The sequence below is a fragment of the Gavia stellata genome, chromosome 1 (genome assembly GCF_030936135.1).
Source record: "Gavia stellata isolate bGavSte3 chromosome 1, bGavSte3.hap2, whole genome shotgun sequence".
NCBI classification, from domain to species: Eukaryota; Metazoa; Chordata; class Aves; order Gaviiformes; family Gaviidae; genus Gavia; species Gavia stellata.
This window is the reverse complement of record NC_082594.1, coordinates 50,126,352-50,149,459: the sequence shown is the minus strand read 5'-3', so window position 1 is coordinate 50,149,459 and position 23,108 is coordinate 50,126,352. Positions and strand designations below refer to the sequence as shown.

Below are 23,108 nucleotides of genomic sequence, written 5' to 3'. Positions count from 1 at the left end.
TTCTCGTCTGACGTGAATTCTTGTCAGATGGGTGGGAAGTGAAATCAAAGCACAGATTCACCAAGCTGTACTCTTAGTCTCAACATCTGAATACACAGGATATATATATGAGCTATCAAAAAACAGTACCATGTTGTAGATGCAGTACAGCAATATTTTTTTTTTGTAATTTTTTTTATTTTTTACATTTTATGACACCTGGAGAATCTGAATAACCTATCACGAATTCAACCCTGAAAGCATTCTGAAAAGCAAGTATTTTTTTCTATTTTTCCATCTGCAATCAGTCACAGTTCTTTTCTGGAATTATGAACCACAAAGGGCCTCTGTACACATAGTATAATAAAAAGCATGCTGCCCTGTTACAACTGGAATCCACAGAGTGATAACGGAGACAGCTGCTGCGTCATTAATATAGTGAAAGCAGAGTAAAAGATAATATTTTTATAGTTCACCTTATTCCAAGAGCAGCATGTTCTCTTAGATGCTAATGATTGATTATTTAAATTATTCTTTGTATTTAAATGTCAAAAAAGGAAAAGAAAGCAAGTGTTGCATGGAAATGTTAAAGAATAAAAAGGAAAGTTTACGTTCAAAATATATGTTAAGGCTGAAGTATTAGTAAAGCTTCTACTGAGTGGACCCTCAAAGTCACGCTACTGATTAAACTAAAATCAGTAGATCCCTCTCAATAACCACTCAATTATCACTGTAATATTCAAATACAAAGAGAATAATCTGGCATACTATCTTCTATGGTTAATTACAGGTAATTCTTAAATTAAAAAAGAAGCATTAAAATTTTATTTTTTAAGACTGAAAAATGAGTGTTTAAAAGTAAAATAATCTTTATTCCATTCCTCCAGTGTCTGTTCTAAGCTTTGCTATACTTAAATTAAGCCTGAATATTTCCCTGCTAAGGCCAATGTAAAGACTGTGGTTCTGCTACTGTTTCTGTGATTTTAGTTTATTCATTGCAGTATGGCAGTATAATTTCAGAACTGATAGAGATAATTCTTGTTTAAAAAAACACTTCATGATTACGGTGTAATCAGCACATTATCTGATCTAATAAGAAATCAGCTCCAGATTAAGACTTCTAAATGAAGGTGTACTCCTGTGAAAGAGGCATTTATGTTCCCATCACACTCAGTGGAGAATTAGGCAATAGACTCAAGAGAACCTATGGTGTGATACAGAGCACCCTAACTTGGATACTTAGAGCACAATTCAGTTGCCAAAATGTAGGTATTTGAAGTTATTTTTCTTGCTGCAAGGTCCAGCTTCCAGTAGCTGGTCCAAAACAGTGCAGGTCTCCATTCAGTTGTATTCCTGGATGCGCTAGGGAGTCACTCATGTCAATGGATGCCCACGTCTGGGTAACTGAAACCCCCTTTTGATCTGAATAACTCTCTTGACTACATTGAAAATATTGACCAGGAGTGAAATTTTAAATAAGTATGTTATTGAGTTGTCCTGAAATGGCAAAGGGACATACCTGAGGCTGTCAGGCACTACACAGGGCATAAGGGAGATGTGTGCTGTTCCAGGGTGACAACTGGAGACAAGCTAGGATAACCTGGGGAATTTCAAACACTGTTAGTCATCTACATTTAGGCAAGAGAACTAAATCCTGGTTCTCTGTTAGATATAATGGCGGCTTCCACGCCTAGAGATCTCTTCAATTTCCTATACAGAGGCACCTAGTTTTACTTAAGAAGACTTAAAGATAGATAAAACGTCTGCATTGTGCTGGAAGCTATTACAAAGGACCTATGGAGGACCTGTGCCTTCCTTGAGCAGCAGCTGGAAGCCAGGCAAGATATCATAAGCCTTAATATTTTTAAGACTCAGTGTTTATGTTTGAACAACTGAATTTGACCCCTATCTCACACACTGACATAAAAATCCTAAAGTTCAAATCAGTTATAATCATCTGAGACATTCTAAGGCATAATAATCATCCTCAGAGGACTAGCAGATACCACAAAGGACCTATGGAGACCCATGTCTTTCAAGAAGACCATGTTAAGTCCATGCAGGATAGCCCAGGACATCTCAAAGAACGCTTCTGTGAGAAGCTGCTAGAAACTTCCCCTATGTCCAATAGAGCCAATGCCATCCGGCTCCAAGATGGACCTGCCACTGGCTAAGGCCAAGCTAATCAGCAACAGTGGTAGCGCCTCTGTGATAACATATTTAAGAAGGGCGGGGGGGAACTGGGAAACGGCAGCCGGGGAAGAGAGGAGTGAGAATATGTGGGAGAAACAACTCTGCAGACACCAAGGTCAGTGAAGAAGGAGGGGGAGGAGGTGCTCCAGGCACCAGAGCAGAGATTCCCCTGCAGCCCATGGTGAAGACCATGGTGAGGCAGGCTGTCTCCCTGCAGTCCATGGAGGTCCACGGCTGAGCAGATACCCACCTGCAGCCCGTGGAGGACCCCACGCTGGAGCAGGTGGATGCCTGAAGGAGGCTGTGATCCTGTGGGAAGCCCATGCTGGAGCAGTTTCCTGGCAGGACCTGTGGACCCATGGAGAGAGGAACCCATGCTGGAGCAGGTTTTCTGGCAGGACTTGTGACCCTGCGGGGGACCCACAGTGGAGCAGTCTGTTCCTGAAGGACTGCACCCCGTGGAAAGGACCCATGCTAGAGCAGTTCATGAAGAACTGTAGCCCATGGGAAGGACTCACATTGGTCAAGTTTGTGGAGAACTCTCTCCTGTGGGAGGGACCTCACACTGGAGCAGAGGAAGAGTGTGAGGAGGAAGGAGCGGCAGGAACGACGTGTGATGAATTGACCGCAACCCAAATTCCCTGTCCCCCTGCACTGCTCGGGGGGAAGAGGTAGAGAAAATGGGGAGTGAATTTGAGCCCGGGAAGAAGGGAGGGGTGGGGGGAAGTTGTTGTTTTTTCAGATTTGTTTTCATTTCTCATTATCCTACTCTGATTTTTATTGGTAATAAATTAAACTAATTTCCCCAAGTCAAGTCTATTTTGCCCATGATGGTAATTGGTGAGTGATCTCCCTATGTCCTTATCTCAACCCATGAGCCTTTCCTCATATTTTCTCTCTCCTGTCCAGCTGAGGAAGGGGAGTGAACAAGTGGCTGTGTGCTGCTTAGTTGCCAGTTGGGACTAAACCATGACAGCAGGAAAAAACAAGTGTTAATGAATTGTATGGATGTTTTTTAATTTTTCTTCAGCTTTTCCTTTGATATAGAGGCTTCATGCAACTTATCTGTAAAATAGTAGACTTTTCCAATCTTTAATGATCTTCTGCATCAATATATAATTTCACTTCTCAATTTACATTGTTTTTATAACTTCAGTTCTCCTAGTGAATTTGCCTGGGTTTATTTTTTCTTTAATATTATTTCTGATAAAAGTTCTTACAGAAAATATTGACTAAGTAAAATGTTTAGTTGGCTCCAATTACTTCAACTAAACTTATGCATTCTTTCTTTATAAAATTTACAAAGTAGCACTTGAATTTCTTCTCAAAGAGTTTCATTTCAATAAATTGTGTTTCAAAAATCTTTTGAAAGAATCTCTTGATCTTTTTCTGAATTTCATGATGGTGTATGGGGACTTCAGCTGGATCGTTTTTTGAGAGATTTTTAAGAGTGGTATGGAGCAGAAATATGTTTTAAGTAGCAGAAATCAACAGAAGTGGAGTTTTGGCTATTACTTCAAGGATTAATTATGGTGGGAGAATCATTGGGAATGGATAGAAAACACAGTTTAGAGAGAAGATGGTCTGAAACCATCAAGGATCCAGGACTGAGAGGAAGAAAAAAATTTTTTTTTCAGAATTACTGGTCCTTTGTTTCTGTTTTACTCTTCTGCTGAATTCACACACAAACCACAGCAACTGATGTGTGAATCAACAGATATGTTTTCTGTATATGAACTAATCTACTTAGAAAACTAAGGTATATAGGTAGACAATGACACTCCAAAAATGTGCATATATCATTCAAAGTCATTTCTCTTTCAGTCTTTCCAAAGCTATGCACTGTTACCAAAGTCATTCTGCAGGAATTATATGCAAAATATCATAGATGTTATTTTTAAGCTTTCAGCTTCAGTTTCAGTCCAAGCAAGTCAAGTCATTGAATGAATAAGGCATTGAGCCCAAGGTGATGCAGGGTGGGCACAGTGCTACTACGATGCAATGCCATGCTATGGTGCACAACAGTTTGGAACAGCTTGGAGCACTGTTCTGTTAGCTTGGACATTGCATCAAATCTATATAACCCCATGACTTCCACCCTGGAGACAATTTGTTTAGCAAAGATCAAGACCGCATCTGTCTGAAGACAGATACTAACACCCAGCTTAGTAATACTGCCCAAGCATCAGTCAAAACCTCCTTCTACCTGAGAAGCAAGGATGTCTAAAATGGAAAATTCCTCTTCTGGTATGATGACTGGAAATTACTTCAAATCTGGTACCAGAAGTAAAATAGACTGAAAATTTCCTATCTAATTTAGTGTCAGGGGTTCTTAGAAGTCCTACCCATACAGTGCTGGGGGTTGTCAAAAGGTAGATGGTTCCAGAATCCCTGTATACATCTCTTTATCCAGAATGTGGAACAGGGACTGGGAACTCTCTATATTTTCCTCAGAGACAGGTTGGACACCAATTTCTATCCCAGTAGAGACCACAGCAGAATCAGCCTAACAATACCAAAGCTATTTGTTACCAGCTATTTTTTTTCTTCTTGATACTCTTTTCTTAGTTTTCAGATTATTCACTGAGTAGCCCAAAGAGAATTAGAAAATGGGCACTAGATATATGAATATGTTTTCTTAGGTTTCCAGTGACTGAAGAGCTCTATATCTTTGACAGAAATACAGCAAATAGCGTAAGGGTATTTTAATAATAGGATTTTAACATGTAAAATACCAAGATTTAAAAAATAGACAAAATTCATCATTTCATGCTCAATAAATATTTTTTCAGGGAAAAACAAAAAGACCAAACCCCTCCACCTCCACATACTTGAAATATGTTTCTTTCACATTTCCTTGTATCAGATTATCTGTATAAAAAAATAACTTAATTACAGTCTGTTCCAATACATTTGTCACCCACAGTGAGCAACTGACTAAAACCCCTTAGGGATCAACAGCATTGTAGTGATTGTCTAATGTCAGTCAGTTGGTGAGAGGGAAGGAAAACATCTCAAAAAGACTGTTCTTTTTCAAGGATTTTCTGTCTTCTATTGATTATGAGAAAGCATTTTTGTTCAATATGTCAGTTTGTTCTTTCAGGAGCATTTCAGGAATTAATTACTTAAAAGACTTTTCCATTTATTTTATACTACCATTATCCAGTGCGAATAAAAATCTACCTATCTAACTATGTTTATTGCAGTACAAGTGAAATGAAAGCTCTTTTAGCCATTTTGAGTTTGTTTTCCAGCCATATAGTAACAGGACATTTTGCAGACTTACAGAGAGACAAACAATCTGCTCATATTCACGATAAATGAACATTGTGATCTTTAAGATCTCCTGGGTTACCATGGATACCAACATGTATTCTGTTTAACACTAAGTCACAAGATGTACTTACAATGTTCCTGAATTAAAAATCAGTTTTCAGAATTGCTAAACACAATAGAACAGCAGAGTTTGAGTTTTGGTTTTGTTTTTTTGTTGGGTTTTTTTTTTTTTTCCCCAAAAAGGCATAGTAATACTAAAGGTAAAAAAAAAAATTGATACTCACCAGCAGTCATTTACAACTTGGCATCTTCATCAGATGAGCTGTCTTCCTTAGTTGCTGAGTGATGATGATTTCATTTTATGCAATTTTACTTTCAACTACTAAAGGTTACTATGGAAACCTCTACTCTTTTCCCCTCTTCACATTCTTTGAACAGGTAGTAAGTCACACTCTGTGGGGGAAGTGGTGTATCCACCGAGATATTATTTGAAAATCAGATCCAAATTGCTTTTACCATTCATGAGGCAACATTAAAATAAGATTTGTCGGACAGTCTGGTAGAAGAAAAGAACATTTTTGGGGAAAAAAGTTTACCTAAATCTTTTACTCTCTGCCAAAACCCTATTTTTTGACTTACTGAATTTTCATCTTTCTGTGATTATCGTGGTTTGTTTTTATAGTTACTACAAAGTTTTCCAAGATAGAATATAAATGATTCCAACAGTAATCAACATAACAAAAATGGTGCCGGAGATGTTCTCACATGGTTACTCTTGTTTTCGCCTTTTGGTTAGCTTACCATTAATTCTTATTTTTTACTTTTTCAACCCAGTATCTGCCTTATCTTGGAACTGCAATAGCCTTTTTTTTTTCCCCTGTCTGAATCATGCTAGCAATTCAAACTACAAGTAATGAACAACATTAGCCAGCTCTTCTTTTATCACCTCTAATTTACTTCTAACATTATCGTTAGTTTCTAGTCCAGAATTCATGAAGTCCAATCAGAAACTATAAGCGGGTTCCTAACTTCTTTTAATCTAAACCTTGGTTCATGCTTTAGAATTCTGAAACATTTAATTTCAGGCCAGTCTTTACTTTTGGCCATCAAATAATCTAATTCTTCATATATTACAATCCAGTCCTGTCCCCTAGTCTCTAAGACAGCAAGCCAATGATCTAGGACTCTTATTTGTTTACATTTCTTTTTAGTCATGTAGCAAAAAAAACAATCCATAGTTTTGCTCCTTGCTCCCTGTCATTGACTCTTCTGGGTTTTATCCTTTATTTGGATTTATCTGCTTTGATTGGAAGATTTCCAATTTCAAAATTAAACAACACTCAGAAATAAAGCCAATAACAAATCTTTGACAATCATTTCTATAAGGCTTTTGACTGCCAGAATTTAATTTAGTATTTTTGGAAGAGACATCAGTAAAGACTTTACTTCACTTTTTAGTTTGCATTCAAAGTGGAATTGAAGGACAGAAGAGACCAGAGACTCCTTTGCCAAGAGCAGATGTCACATTATTCATCTCCCAAAGTTGCTCAGGCAATATCCAACTGTAAATCATTTTGTTCTGCTATATCAAAGACTTATCATTCTTTACCACCATCAACCAACACCACATTCAAGTACTTGTATCCTACATTTTCTGTTCATTCTGCCCAGTAAGCCTGGACAAATCTATAATTTTTCTTAATATTTGAATGGTAGTTTTTTTGCATGGAAATTCAGATTCAGGGAAGCTTTTCTGAGACATGAAAATGTCAGACACCTTTAGCTCCACTTTTTCTTTCACTTCTATTAAAATCATAATGACAAAATCAGTATAAAATGTCATATTCCAGATTTAAGTGAAGGTTTCTATCCTTTCTTTTTCAGCTGACAGAAAACAATAACCTGATATATAGGCATGTAAAAATGCTCTTTCTCTATCATTTATTCTCTTACTTTTAGCATTAGCACTTTTTTTTGTTGGTTTGCTTTTTAAAAGATATCTAAATATCATCATTTAAAACTTTTTAACAAAAAACAGAGGAATGGTCCCATTTTTTTTTTCACATCCCAAATCAATTTTGATATGGCATTTACTCTGAGAAGCGCAAAAAAAGTAAGTACGTGGTAGTTCAGGTTCTCCAAACTGATTAAAATTTTCATAAACACACAACATCACATCACATCACATCAACACAGTTCACATTACTCTTAAGTAACAGCTTTCTATGAGCTCTCTGCTACATCAAATTTTTACACCTTTTGTTATTAGCTATAAAGGATTACAAGTTAGTTACAAGTTGGGTTACAAGGAATGAAGAGTTACAGAGAACGAAAAAAAGACAATGAATGCTATGGGTCTAGCATATTGGTTAGCATCCAATATAGCATCACATAATTAGAAATGGCAGGCCTGGATGTCCTAGACAGCCTTTGTATTTTAAATTAGAATGTAACTGCTAGTTGTAAGGGAACAGGATCAAGATCATATCTATTACAGCCTAAGTGTGGACCGGCACCCAATAATAAATCACAATTTTTTTTTCTAGCCATGATAATAAGTATCCAAAGCATGTGTGAACATCTGTGTTTTCAGTCATACTTAATTTAAAGTAGCTGGGATGAACATGTGAAGATTCCAAAAAGCTTCTCCTTTTGGCTCTATAGGAAAAAAAAAAAAAGAGAAAAAAAAAATGAGATTCAGGAGTTCCACTACAGGAAGCACTTACACTAAGGGTTCCCCCCCCACCCCCCCACCCCCCATTATATCTTTCTGCATTTGAATTTTACTGTCCTGTTGTCTGATTCCTGGTAATTATGAAAGGAAAAGTGTAGGTCTACCTGAAAAAAACCGTGTGATCTTCAGGTACCATTTTTTCTAAAAGCATCCCATTATGTAGGTCAGATACAGTTATTTTTATTACTTTTGACAAGTCTTCCATTTTTCATCATTAGTACACCTTTTGCTATAAGGATATTGATCCTAAAAAGACTTTTACTTTCAGGCTCCCGTCACTTGCTGTTTAACTACATATTGTACCAGTTCTGACATCAGATAAAACAATGACTGTGCTAATTCACTGGCATTTTCATCAAACAAAATTTACTTTGAAAGCAATTGCTTTTCCCAGCTAGTTAATCTTCAGTTGGGCATAAAGACTGTAGTTGTGGATGTAAATTCTTAATGTCTACCTTAAACAGTCTGTAACAGACTTTACAGATGTCATTACAGTGATGGCTGAGATAGAAATTTATGGGATAGATGACATTATGGATGGCAATTTGTAGAATATATTGGTCTTTAATGAGAATTTGATTAAGGATCACAGTGAACTGGTTCTTTCTGGACTGTTTACCTCCTGTGGCAATGTTTCAGTGAAGAAAGCAAGCTGATAGAAGATCTCCTGTAGTTCAGTGGTAATCAATACAGGAAGAGAACAGCTCAAGATAAATTGGAAAGCATTGACAGAGGGTTGAAGGAGTTAGATGATCTGAAATCACAGAAACAGATGGAGGAGGATGAAAGCAAAACAAAATGAAAAACCTTTAAAGTCTAATTATAAAGAAAGGAAAAATCAGTGTGATTATAGGCAAATTTTACCCAGCTACTTTCATTCAACCTGATTTGACACATTATGAATGACATTTATTCAAACCTCTGCTGTCTTTTCAATCACAAAATTCATGTGGATTCTGGTACAGTTATCGATATTTTTTCTGTTTCAATATTGCAGATATGGTCATTAAATTACTCCTGGGAAATGGTGAAATGCTGCTCCATAAATATGTGCAAGTGGAGGCTTCCTCAGAGGCTAGAAGCTGGAATACAAGCTATCCAGGATGCATGGGTACTTATATTGTTTGTCATACATGTGGGCAGATATTTGCCTTAACAACTTTATCCCAATCCATGCTATAACCTCACCTTTCTGTTATATAGACTTAGCCTTAGAAACAATGCTTTAGGTATATCCAGTGGGTGTTCGCCTTTTCACTTTCTTCCTAGCTAAAATTTTGCAAAAGGGATAACTGAGCTTCGAGTGACTTGTTTCAAAGTCAAGTAGATTATATGGCATTCAGCCACAGAAACCAACTTACATTTTTGAGCAATTAGATTATACATCATCTCTCTAACCTTTCTAATGCAAACACCAAGACCCCAAATTACCTTAGACTGATAAGCTGTCCAAAAGTACAGAATTTGTAATACTCTTGATAGGCAGTTATTCTGCAGTCTTAAAATATTAATTCAGCTAAGCTATCCTACATAAGCTAGATAAGAAAATAAAAAGAATGTTGCCATTGTGAAGGGTAATTTTATGCACAAAAGCTTAAACTTTATCACAATCCTTTTCTAATAGTTTTAAAAAAAATTACCAAAGCTGGTCTTCCCAGACAAGGAATAACATAATTACAAATATTATTGCATAATTTTTTTTTATAATGGTTTTCTGACAATGCCAACTTTCCTTTCTTTTCTTTTTTCCTTTCATTTTTTCTCTTTTTCTTTTTCCTTTTTCCTTTTTTCTTTTTCTTTTTCTTTTTCTTTTTCTTTTTCTTTTTCTTTTTCTTTTTCTTTTTCTTTTTCTTTTTCTTTTTCTTTTTCTTTTTCTTTTTTTCTTTTTCTTTTTCTTTGACCTAATGCATATTCTGCTTTTCAGGAGTGTTTCTTAGCAATTAGTGAGAGAAAAGTTCTAAATGTTTTTGGTTTTTTGGATGGTTTGTTTTTCTAAATGACATATATAATATCTATAAATCCATTACCACAATGATCTTTCATGTTTGTCTTATATTATTTAGACACGTACAAAGTTAAAGTTATTTTGTTGTGCTACCTCAGTGATGCTGAAGTTAAAAAAAATGCACTACCTTCTAGGATAAAAACAAATCTAAAATAGACAGCTATATTTTGTAATTGTCTTTTCCAAGATTTTCTGTGCAGGAAGTGTATTAGTCAACTGATATGTAAGATAATAACTGAGGTTCAGCTATACTTTTTTCATCCATTACATATTTAAAGAAATTTGAATGGTTCTTGGGTCAATTTCCCTGTTCAAAGTTATGTTATATATGTAACCCTTTTTCTCCATAACCTCCACTATAACTTTTTTTGGCCCTTAGAAATTTGGCTATATTTCCGTTGTAAGTATCCAAAACCTTGCACCGATATGGCATAGCTGTGTAATCTCAGCCCAGACCTCCAATACAATTGCTAAGTTGTGAGAAAGAGCTGTGAAAATGTCTGTAGAGGCATAAGAAATGTAAAAGTACAGATGAATGTAGAATTTTGGGGGAAACATGCATCAAACATGGTATAACCAGCCAGTCAAAAGAGGTGATTATCCCACTGTATACAGCGTTGGTGTGGCCTCACCTTGAGTACTGCGTGCAGTACTTGGCCCCACAATTTAAGAAGGATATTGAGGTCCTTGAATGCGTCCAGAGAGGGCAACAAAGCTGGTGAAAGGGCTGGAAGGAATGTCCTATGATGAGTGGCTAAGGACCCTGTGTTTATCTAGTCTGGACAAAAGGAGGCTGAGGGGCCACCTCATTGCTCTCTAGAGCTTCCTGAGGAGGGGAAGTGGAGAGGGACATGATGATCTCTTCTCCCTGGCATTGTGGTACGTGTGTGAATGGTTCAAACCTGTGCCAGGGGAGGTTTAGACCAGATGTTAAGAAGCATTTCTTTACCAAGAGAGTGGTCAAACACTGAACAGGCTTCCTAGAGAGGTGGTCGATGCCCCATGCCTGTCATTGTTTAAGAGGCATTTGGACAATGCCTTTAGTAACGTGGTTTAACTTTTGGTCAGCCCTGAATTGGTCAGGCAGTTGGACTAGGTCGTTGTAGGTCCCTTCCAACTGAAAATAATCTGTTCTGTTCTATTCTATTCTAAGTAGCAGCTTAAGGATTTAAGTAGCAGCTTAAGGATTCAAGAGGAAAAATATCAGTTTGGAAAGGTACGAAATTCTGAAAGAAAAAACACGGAGTCATCATTCCATTGTTAGCGAAGTCATTGGTTGGTCAGTCATGTTATTGTTTCTGGTGTCACCAGTGTCAACATATTTGACTGGTAATGGTGATTTAGCAACAATGAGGATGTTTCTAGGGAGCAGCAGAAGCTGACTCTTCTTTCCTGACTGACATCTGCCTTGCCAGCAATAACCCTTCCAGTATTGTCTTGGAAGTGCTTGGAGCATGAATGCTTACCCTAGTGTATCATGAAAATCTAGTTATTTTTCACGTGTGTTGGAAAATTAATAATTGCTTTATGTTTTTTGGACTGTATATATTTTTGGAGAGTATCTGTGCACAGTCAAAGATACCTGAACAAAGTGACTTAAAGAGTGGCAATATCACCTAGGATACAAGAAATGGTCTTGCCTTTAAAATCTGCAGCTTCCAAGAGGATCTAAGTCTGGTAGGTATTTTGTTTTGTTTTGAGTTTTTTTGGGGAGTCAGATTGAGTCAAAATAACCATGATAATATCTCAGTGACCAAAGCTGTAATTTCATAAGGTTTAATGACTTTCAGCATTGCGAAAAGGTCCCTGACTCTCCTCACCCACTTTATCCCTATTACCACTGCTTGTTTCTGTCCTCACACTCTGCTCACTATCATTGCAGTATAACTCTGCAGGAGTGTAGTATAAATTTGATTTCTGAAGGGACAGACTAAAAATAACCCGTGTTTGAAGGGTTATCTTCAGCTCATTTCATTTTGAGGTGCACTTACACATTACAGCTAGATTGATGTAATAGATGCTAGAAGAAGGGTCTGCGTAAGGTCTCCTCCAGTCTCATTCGTTCGTTTGCTGGTGACCATCTGAACCCGTGACGAGGAATCTAAAGAGGCAGACAGTGGATTTGGAGGGATCTTTGCCCATTTAGTGTCAAAGTGTTAGCACTGGCACAGGACAGGGAACAGGATGCATGGCTCAAGCAGGGAGGGAAGTCAAAGTGAAAGTGACTCAGCAACCACTAGACACTGAACAGGTTTAATTGCCAAGAGAGACCTTAGTGATCTGGATTTAAAGCATTGTTTTGCAAGCACTTTGAGCAGCACAACTGAGATTGTAGAGAATGAGGACACAAAAGGAGAACAAGGGATCCAAACTGTAGGCAGAGGAAGAAATTCTTAGGTCCAAACCAGCATCCCACAAACATATGACCACAGGAAACAGACTCTGAAGCCTAGAGGTAAGTGAGCATTCATTTAGGATTCCTATTGGTTTCAGTTGGACTACATAGATATCTCTGTATTTGATGGTCAAAGTTTCAAAACTCAGATATGTTGTATATAAACCTATTTGAGACTAAACCTGGTCAAAAGTCTCCTAATTAAAGATTCACTGTGCAATTTTTCATGTTTCAATCTATAATTGAGATTCTTGAAAGAAAAAATGCACATAATAATGAAGTTGATTTTAAAGCAGACAGATTGAATTGACATTAAACCAACCTACCACTTCATTGCATTATGCTTTTGAGTTCTATTTACTGTACTTTAAATAAGAATAGCTTGCTAGTGGTGTGATACATACTGCACATAAAAATAATTTGTGGGAGGGTAAGCAACAAACACTACATTTTGGTACACAAAGTAGGGCAATTTATAAGAACTAAAGCTGGATAAAAACACTGGCAAAACTACAACATTTTAAGTCTGGTTTCCTAAGCTTACTCTGACTGTGCCATTTTAATTTTTTCCTTCTATCCCATATTTTTTGAATTTTGAATTCTAGTTTCAATGATACCTTACAGTGGATGTGAGATCACAAATATAAATAAGTTTGTATATGCTTTGGATGATATTGGTGACAATGTAGACAAGACTGGTAAATGTGTAAGTATATGTAGAGGTAGAAGCTTATAAAATTTCAAATTTTATTAATTCTGAATTATTGTCATACATTAACAGAATATATATATATTTGAAATTCAACATTGACAGTTTCTAGAGGTCAGAAAGATGATTATGGAAATTGTAGAACTGTGAAAACACAAGAGAATAAAAATTTGGTGGGAAAAAGCTTTCCTTTCTTAATTAACTTAGAGTTTTGGAAGCTTTCAAATGCTACTAAATGTCCTTTCTAATTCCTTTATTTTTAAAAGTTTCTGGGAATGTTTTGCGGTCTTGATCTTTAAGGGATTTTAAAACCTCTATGGTGCCCCACATCGACATTTGCAAAGCAAGTTATAGCAGTCTTTTTGTGCATGTTGTGGCTCCGGTGAGCCTTTGTCAATCAAAAGTTTTGCTCAGAAGCTGAAAATCATATTTCCTGTAGGGACGTTCTCATAAAAGAACGTACTGTGTGTGCCACAGAAGAGTTCCCAGTTACCCTTTGGAGTTTCAAAGATGATCTTCTTTAGAAAAAGGAGTCTAAATTCCTGCTATAGCACCTGTAGTCTAGTTTTGCAGAGTGCCTCTGTTTTAAAAGCAAAATGAAACAGATAATGTTTTAGAGGCCCATTGTCCTGTGGCAACTTACCCGTATAGTATGGTATGAAAAAAGTTCTTCTGAATTTTCTATTTCACTTTTGTGACTTTTTTTTAAAGTAATGTCAGTTTTAGTTTTTTTCCACTTCATGAAAAAGAATAGGTCTGAAGTCTGCCTTCAGTTTCCAGAAGGCAATTTAGCAAACTATTTTTATCTTTTTGAACAAATACCGAGAACTATCAAAAGCTTTTGTTCTTGAGAACAAAACTGACACAAGTGAGAGACTGTCAGATATTTTTGAAGAGAGTTTTCAACTTTTACTTTAAATACTTTAGCATAAATGACTGGGCCCAGTGCACCTCTACCATTTTTCTTTATAAAGATATTGACCTTAATAGTCTCCATCCAGACTCACACTATTGTAAGTGTAAAAAGCAAATAATTAAAAGAAAGGGAAATTGAAATGCCTGCATTTGCTGGCTACGTGCAGACGTTCTAAGATGACAATTATTTACAAGGAATTCATATGTAAAGTGAAGTTAGTCCAATTAAACTAAACAGCTACAGATAAAGTCAAGATGGTGAAGTAGTTACAAAGACAGCTCTTAAATCTAAGTATCTGCTTTTAAAGAAGCTCCACCTGGAAATCTGAAAACATCCAATAAAAAACCGGTAATAATTAAAACAAAAAAGGGTCATGTTCACCCCATATTACATTCTCCCAGTATTCTTGCTATAGTACTGTATCTTGCAGAAATATACTTTCCAATTTCTTCTTAGCATTCTTGCACTAAGTATATAGTGGTAAAGGGGAGTGGTAGAAAGAGTGGTATATAGTGGTGAAGAGGAAATAAGTGTCAAAGCAAAATATTTTGGAAATAACTTCAAAGCAGTTATAAAGTAATATTTAAAAGCTATGTTTTTTGTCACTTTTGTACGTACTTTATTAACCTTACTACAATGTTTCTTCTATACAACTGCCTTAAGTCTGGACAGAGTGCTTGACATAATCCATTATGCAGCAAGAGTTCTTTCACCTTTCCCCAAGATATTCAGAGCATGGTTTAATATTTCATACAAAAAAATCCAAAACATATTATTCATCTTGCAAAGCAAAACACTTGAAATTAGAGGAAAAAAAGTTGAGAATGCTTGTGGAATGCGGTATATGTCATCTATGGTTCTTTGCACATAGTCTCACAAAAGAGAATCCAAACCGCAATCACACTGTTGTATCCTGTTACTAGTTTCCTCACATTTCCTATTCTTCCAATAGCTGAAATTCATTTAGTGGGAGCTTTTAAAAAATTGTTCCCCTATTCAAGATCACACCTATTTCCCTAGAGAAAAAAAAAAATTGTCTGTTTTAATAGAGATATTTAGATTACGGAAATTTCCCTTTCCTACTCCTTAACCTCTCTCCATCAGTCCTGCAAAGAAAGCTCCCTTGAGAGTTTTTACATTTTGAGATGGAAATGGATAGAGTTATATAAAAAATTCAATTGTTCCAGTAAGGTTTTGGCTGTATTCTGCAGTAGCCTTACAAGTATAATGCCGGAGCTCCCTTTTCTGTCCTTTGAAAATGACTGCCAAAGGCAACATGCTGGATCTATTCCTCATCCTCGGAGTTGTTTCATGTGCAGATTTCCAAGTCATTCTAAACATTGCCTTTAAACCACTCTGCTCTTCAAGACATTTTTCCTTCATATAGGTGAAATAGGACATGACATAAATAAACATTTTATGTTGCTCGATTTCTTGTTGTTAAGGTGTCATATCAATAAAAAGCCACCTTCATGATGAAATAATTTTTGTTCTGGAAAGGACTGTTGTGTACTGTCATCCTTTGCTGTCTGTAAGACTAGGATATAAAGTTTTCAAAACATAAGAAATCTAGTAACTTGACAACCTTGTCCTTAAGAAAAAGAATTTAAGACAAAACTTGACTTACAATAATTTATCCTGAATTCAAAAGAAAGCTGGAGCAGCTGTTGGTTTTGCAGGTTGGCAGCAATGAGGTTGAGCAAAGTAGCCTAAAAGTGATCAAGAGGGACTTCAGAGCACTGGGGAGACTGGTTGAGGAATCGGGAGCACAGGTAGTGTTTTCCTCAATCCCTTCAGTGGCAAGGAGGAACACTGAAAAAAACAGGAAAGCGAACCTGGTCAACGCGTGGCTCAGAGGCTGGTGCCGTCAGAGGAATTTTGGTTTTTTTGACCATAGGGCGGTCTACATGGCACCGGGTCTGCTGGGTGCAGATGGTGTTCAGCTATTGTCGAGGGGGAAAAGGATCCTCGCTCATGAGTTGTCGAGCCTCATTGAGAGGACTTTAAACGAGATTTGAAGGAGGAAGGGGATGAAGCCAGGCTACCTAGAGATGATCCTAGGGGTGGCGTGCCAATGTTGGGGCAAAATCAATAGCCCAGTTCAAGTGCATCTATTCCAATGCACGCAGCGTGGGCAGCAAACAGGAGGAGCTGGAAGCCGTTGTGCAGCAGGACAGCTATGACGTAGTTGCCATCACAGAAACATGGTGGTACGACTCGCATGACTGGAGAGCTGCAATGAATGGCTATAAGCTTTTCAGGAGGGATAGGCAAGGAAGGAGAAGCGGTGGGGTGGCTCTATATGTTAGGGAGTGTTTTGATGGTATAGAGCTCAACGATTGTGACAACAAGGTTGAGTGCTTATGGGTAAGGATGAGGGGGAAGGCTAACAAGGCAGATATCCTGCTGGGTGTCTGTTAGAGACCACCCAACCAGGACAAAGAAGCTGATGAAGCATTCTACAAGCGACTGGCAGAAGTCTCACAATCACAAGCCCTTGTTCTTGTGAGGGACTTCAACTTACCGGACGTCTGCTGGAAATATAACACAGCAGAGAGGAAACAGTCCTGGAGGTTCCTGGAATGTGTGGAAGATAACTTCCTGTCACAGCTGGTAAGGGAGCCTACCAGGGGAGGTGCCCTGCTTGACCTGCTGTTTACGAACAGAGAAGTGCTGGTGGGAGAAGTGAAGGTTGGAGGCCGTCTTGGGCTTAGCGACCATGGAATGATAGAATTCTCAATTCTTGGCCAAGTAAGGAGGGGGTCAGCAATACCACTGCCACGGATGTCTGCAGGGCAGGCTTGCCAAGCCGCTCTCCATCATTTATCAACAGTCCTGGTTAACAGGGGAGGTCCTGGATGACTGGAGGATTGCCAACGTGACACCCATCTACAAGAAGGGCCAGAAGGAGGATCCCAGGAACTACAGGCCTGTCAGCCTGACCTTGGTGCTGGGGAAGATTATGGAGAGGTTCATCTTGAGGGCGCTCACAGGTCACATGCAGGACAATCAAGAGATCAGGCCCAGCCAGAACAGGTTCATGAAAGGCAGGTCCTGCTTGGCCAACCTGATCTCCTTCTATGACCAGGTGACCCGCCTAGTGGATGAGGGGAAGGCTGTGGATGTTGTCTACCTGAGCTTCAGCAAAGCCTTTGACACTGTTCCCCACAGTATTCTCCTGGAGAAGCTGGTGACTCGTGGCCTAGACAGGTACACTCTTCGCTGGGTTAAAACCTGGCTGGACGGCCGAGCCCAGAGAGTCGTGGTGAACGGATTGAAATCCAGTTGGTGGCCATTCACAAGCGGAGTCCTCCAGGGCTCAGTTTTGGGGCCGGTCTTGTTTAACATCTTTATCGATGATCTGGATGAGGGGATTGAGTGCACCCTCAGGAAGTTTGCAGACGACACCAAGTTGGGGGGGAGTGTTGATCTGCTTGAGGGTAGGAAGGCTCTGCAGAGGGATCTGGACAGGCTGGATCGATGGGCCAAGGCCAATTGTGTGAGGTTCCACAAGGCCAAGTGCCGGGTCTTGCGCTTGGGTCACAACAACCCCATGCAATGCTACAGCCTTGGGGATGAGTGGCTGGAAAGCTCCCCCGCAGAAAAGGACCTGGGGATGTTGATTGACAGCCGGCTGAATATGAGCCATCAGTGTGCCCAGGTGGCCAAGAAGGCCAACGGCATCCTGGCCTGGATCAGAAATGGTGTGGCCAGCAGGAGTAGGGAGGTGATCATGCCCCTGTACTCAGCACTGGTGAGGCCGCACCTCGAATCCTGTGTTCAGTTTTGGGCCCCTCACTACAAGAAGGACATTGAGGTGCTGGAGCGTGTCCAGAGAAGGGTGACAAAGATGGTGAGGGTTATGGAGCACAAACCTTATGAGGAATGGCTGAGGAAGCTGGGGTTGTTCAGTCTGGAGAAGAGGAGGCTGAGGGGATACCTCATCGCTCTGTCCAATTACCTGAAAGGAGGTTGCAGAGAGGTGCGTGCCCATGCTGCCCAGGGAAGTGGTGGAGTCACCATCACTGGAGGTGTTCAAGGAACGTGTGGTTGAGGCACTGTGGGACATGGTTTAATGGGCATGGTGGTGTTGGTTGATGGTTGGACTTGATCTTACAGGTCTTTTCCAACCTTAGTGATTCTGTGATTCTGTGAAAATTCTTGTTCGTTTTTGGCTATAACAAAATAAGGAAAATTAACAAAGGGTAAAATGGGACAAAATGCACACTAGAACAACATATGCCAGGGTACTAACTTTCAAACTTTTGGAATTTATTTTATAAGGGAAACCTTCTTCTTAAAATGTCGAAATTTAACTGAACATGGAACACTTAGGTTAAATCTAGCTTTTAAAATTAGCTGATAAGCAGTTTGATGGGAAAACTGATCTCTAATATGAATCTGATATCCCTCTCCTTCACCAGATCTTCCTGTTATTTTGAGTTTTCTTGTTCTGTGTCAGTGAAAAGAAGTACTAAAACTGATATAAATCACTTCAAATTAATTCAGCCATTGCACGACATACACAGTGTATTTCATTCCAGAAATAATATGTGTCAATATTTTCAACAACACAGGCTTTCTGTTTTGTATGATTTTGGGTGTGGAAGAGCATTGGTCTGTATTAAAATTCCATGTTCAAATTCAAGTTTTGAAATGGCAAAAGAACTACAAAATCTCAGTTTCAACTTTGTCTATTGGAAATAATTATTCCAGAGGATAGAGTAAATAGACAAGAAGAGAGGGAAAACTTTGTTTAAATTTCCATTTGTCAAACTCCCTCCAGAACATCTATCATTGAGTGAGTGGGTAAAGTTAAATTTTTTACAAAGGTATCTGGAATAATTACTATGAGATCAGCTATCATACTTCAGGTAGGATTCAGTAGTTTTATAACTCTGTTTATTTGGCTTAAGAGATGCATGAGCTGAATTAAACTAAATTTAAATTCAAAACAAAAGAGATCAATGCTAAATTGAGTTATCTCACATTTGCCATGGACTATCAACATATTAAGCACAGAGGCTCATTTAAAGAATGCAGACTCATTAAATTGCTGAGAAATTTGATCAACTACCTGAGTCCTGGAGGTAATGAGGGATTTTAGAGCATAGACAGAAGACACCTCATAGTTTATAAAATAAAATATTTATCTTATAAAATAAATATATTTTTAGTATAAAATAAGTATCCCTGCTTCAGGAAGGACTTGTCTCTATGATCCTGTGCATTTGGGGGAAATCGCAGGGGTCAGCACACCCGGAGTGCAGGGGATGAGCCTCGCCCTGGGAAAACCTCCTGCTTGATCATGGTGTCTCCCCTGCCAGGTAAGTATTTTTTTTTTTTTTTTTTTTTTTAAGGTTGGACTTGATGATCTTACAGGTCTTTTCCAACCTTAGTGATTCTGTGATTCTGTGATTCTGTGCATATATGAGACTCTATTCTTTATTTTTACTGACTATGTGAGTAGTTTCTGTTAATATTTCAGGGTTTATTCTATCACACTAGCCAAACAAGTGAACAGTGAGGCCGCATTTTCAGTCTAGGAAGTGTCTCCGAAACAAAATTTTCTGTCTCAACCCTCTATGATTTATGGATGTTGAATCTTGCAAAAGTTTGTATTTATCTGCACAGAACACCCCACTCAAAAAAGCTGAACATATTAACTATTGCATATTACTCAGTGGCTATATCCACACAGCCAGTTGGCTCTGACCATGGGATACACAGAAGAAAAGCTTCTTCATTTTGCATTCATCATTGTGGGATCATATCCCAAACTCCTTAGCTAGTCTTTTGGCCTTTAGTAATCTGGAGGATGTGATAGAACACCAGCTGGAAATGGGACCTAGGATTAAACCCTCAGAAATTCCTACCTGGCACCACTTTCAAGCCGCTATAGCAACAAATAACAGTGCTCCCTGGTAGGATGCTGCTGTTGCAAATAAGCAGCAGCTTGTATTCAGCAGCTTGCTGCCAGCCAGCTCCAGTTGGCTGAATAGTTTGTGCAGCTGTTTTCACAACAACATCAGCAGTTATCCCACCGCAGCTGCACCAGGAGGAAATGACAGCAACTTAAATCAGCTGCTGCTGAAGGGTCTTGGATGTGCTTTACTTGTTAAAGCACCATTTGTAGACTCATAAAATAATTATCAACGTGTCTTCTGGAATCCTTAGCTGAGGCAGCCTAGGAAATAGGGCAAAAATAAATAGCTAGAAATACAAGGAAGAAAATTTTGACTAGTAAATGTAGTTATTGGATCCTGTAAATGTATTTATTGTGAGTAACTTGGCATATGTGAAAGATTTGTAGGCATATTAGCACGGGTGGCTAGCTGTACTGCTTTTGGCTGGGATAGTGTTAAATGTCTTCATGCTTTTATGGTGCTATGTTTTGGATTTGTGATGAAAACAGTGTTGATAATATAGAGATGTTTCAGTTGTTGCTGAGCAGTGCTTACACAGCGTCAAGGCCTTTTCTGCTTTTCACACCGCCCCACCAGCAAGTAGGCTGGGGGTGCACAAGAAGTTGGGAGGGGACACAGCTAGGATAGCTGACCCCAACTGACCAAAGGGTTATCCCATAACATACGACATCATGCTCAGCAATAAAAGCTGGGGGAAGAATGAGGAAGGAAGGATGTTTGGAGTTATGGCATTTGTCTTCCCAAGTAACTGTTATGCGTGATGGAGCCCTGCTTTCCTAGAGATAGCTGAACATCTGCCTGCCGATGGGAAGTAGTGAATGAATTCCTTGCTTTGCTTTGCTTCTTGTGCACACAGCTTTTTTTAACAGTCATTATTTCAACCCATGAGTTTTCTCACTTACCCTTCTGATTCTGTCCCCCATCCCACTGTGGTGGGGAGTGAGCAACTGGCTTTACTATTCTTGTAGGCAGTGTTAAAAGTGTTATGAATCCTGAACTAGTTCTGTCCTGTTGCATTGTTTTGTTTCATGATGGAGGAAAATTTTAATGTGTTAAATAATAAAAGAATAATTCACTTCTCAGTCTGTTTTTATATCTATAAAACATTTATGATTTAGTTTAATACTTGTAGTGTCAGCGACAAATTGTCTAGAAAGACAATAAATCAATTTCACCTACAAAAGCATCAACCTCTTGCTATCATCTTTTTCTAGGAACTGCATGTTCTACTCTTAGGCACTTTTAGAAATGGCTCCAGTGTCATCTATCCTGAAGAAGAATAATGAACTCATCTCTCCAGGGCCAAAGAAAGGACCCCACACCAGAGCAGGTGGATGTGGCCAAAGGAGGCTGTGGCCCCATGGAGAGCCTATGCAGGCTCCTGACAGGACCTGTGGAGAGAGGAGCGCACACTGGAGCAGGTTTGATGGTAGGACCTGTGACCCTGTGGGGGATCCACGCTGGAGCAGTTTGATCCTGAAGGACTGCACCCCATGGAAAGGACCCACACTGGAGCAGTTCATGAAGAACTGCAGCCTGTGGAAAGGACTCATGTTGGAGAAGTCCATGGAGGACTGACTCCTGTGGGAGTAACCCCATGCTGGAGCAGGGGAAGACTGCGAGGAGTCCTCCCCCTGAGGAGGAAGGAGTGGCAAAATCAATGTATGATGAACTGACTGCAACCACTGTTCCCCTGTGCTGCTGCGGGATAGGAGGTAGAGAATTCTGGCGTAAACTTGAGCCTGGGAAGAAGCCGGGGCGGGGGAAGGTGTTTTAAGAATTATTTTTTATTTCTCATTATCCTACTCTGATTTGCTTGGTAATAAATTAAATTAGTTTCCCCAAGTTGAGTCTGTTTTGCCCGTGATGGTAATAGTGAGTGATCTTCCTGTCCTTATCTCAACCCATGAGCCCTTTTTGTTATATTTTCTCTTCCCTGTCCAGCTGAGGAGGGGGAATGGCACCTAGTGTCCAGCCAAGGTCAACCATCCTCAGCGCATAAACCTAGGAAATTTAGGGAGTTGGGACTTCAGGACATTGATAAAGCTTCAGAATTTATGTTCTGGCCTTTTTTTTTTCATCTATATATAGAAGATCATTATGGTCACACATGATCCAATCTTATGCTGCCTACTTATAGCAAATTGACATGTAACATGGAATATATTTACTGAGCATTGGAAAAGTAATAAATTGCGGTTTTGAAGAATAGCTTTAAAGTTTATATTATAATCCAGTTCAATCCAATTCTTAATATTCATCCATTATTAGAATTTTGTTTCATAGCATATGGAATCTCTCGTATTAAGATAAATACTGTAGGTGCAGAGGGTTCATTTTTGCAAACAGTGGTTAGAACACATACTTCAGTGCAATGGTTATAGTCTCATTTTATTTCCACGTCTTATTAATTGGTAAATCTATTTATATTTGCAAGGAATTATTTTAATACATATATATAGCTATTATGATTACAAAAATGTGTTTCTATACAATAATATAGCACTCTAAGTACAAGATACTAATACGTGAACAGATTGTAAAGCCTGAACAGGATCATTTTGTCTGAATTATATATACCATAAGAGTCCTTGAAATTAAGCCCTGTTTGAAGTAAAAAAATTCTCAAAGAAAACAACTATTCACGAAGAAATTTTTGTCATCCTTCTCAGTTAATTGTTCTGAAGTGTCTCTTCCACAATATGACTGTTAAACAATTGGCTGAAGGATTGGGCTGGCCCAGTTTTAAGGCCAATTCTCTTAAAAATTTTATCAATGACCTGGACAAAGGAGTTGAGTGCTCACAAAGTAAGTTTGCCAACAAATAGTAAACTAGGAGGAGCTGTTGATTCCCTCGAGGGTAGAGAGAGGCCTTATAGAGAGCTCTTGAAAAATTAGAGTGCTGGGCAATCACCAACTGTATGAAATTTAACAAGGACAAATGCCAGATTCTGCACCTCGGTAGGTGTAATCC

The 23,108-nt window shown here is 38.7% G+C and overlaps 1 non-coding gene across 1 annotated transcript; it reads right to left on the bottom strand.

Annotated features, from left to right (window-relative positions):
• Window positions 1-19,380: 19,380 nt before the first annotated feature.
• Window positions 19,381-19,542, bottom strand: LOC132318811 (U1 spliceosomal RNA). Its single transcript, XR_009484401.1, has one exon. It is a non-coding gene; the product is annotated as a U1 spliceosomal RNA (small nuclear RNA).
• Window positions 19,543-23,108: the final 3,566 nt, after the last annotated feature.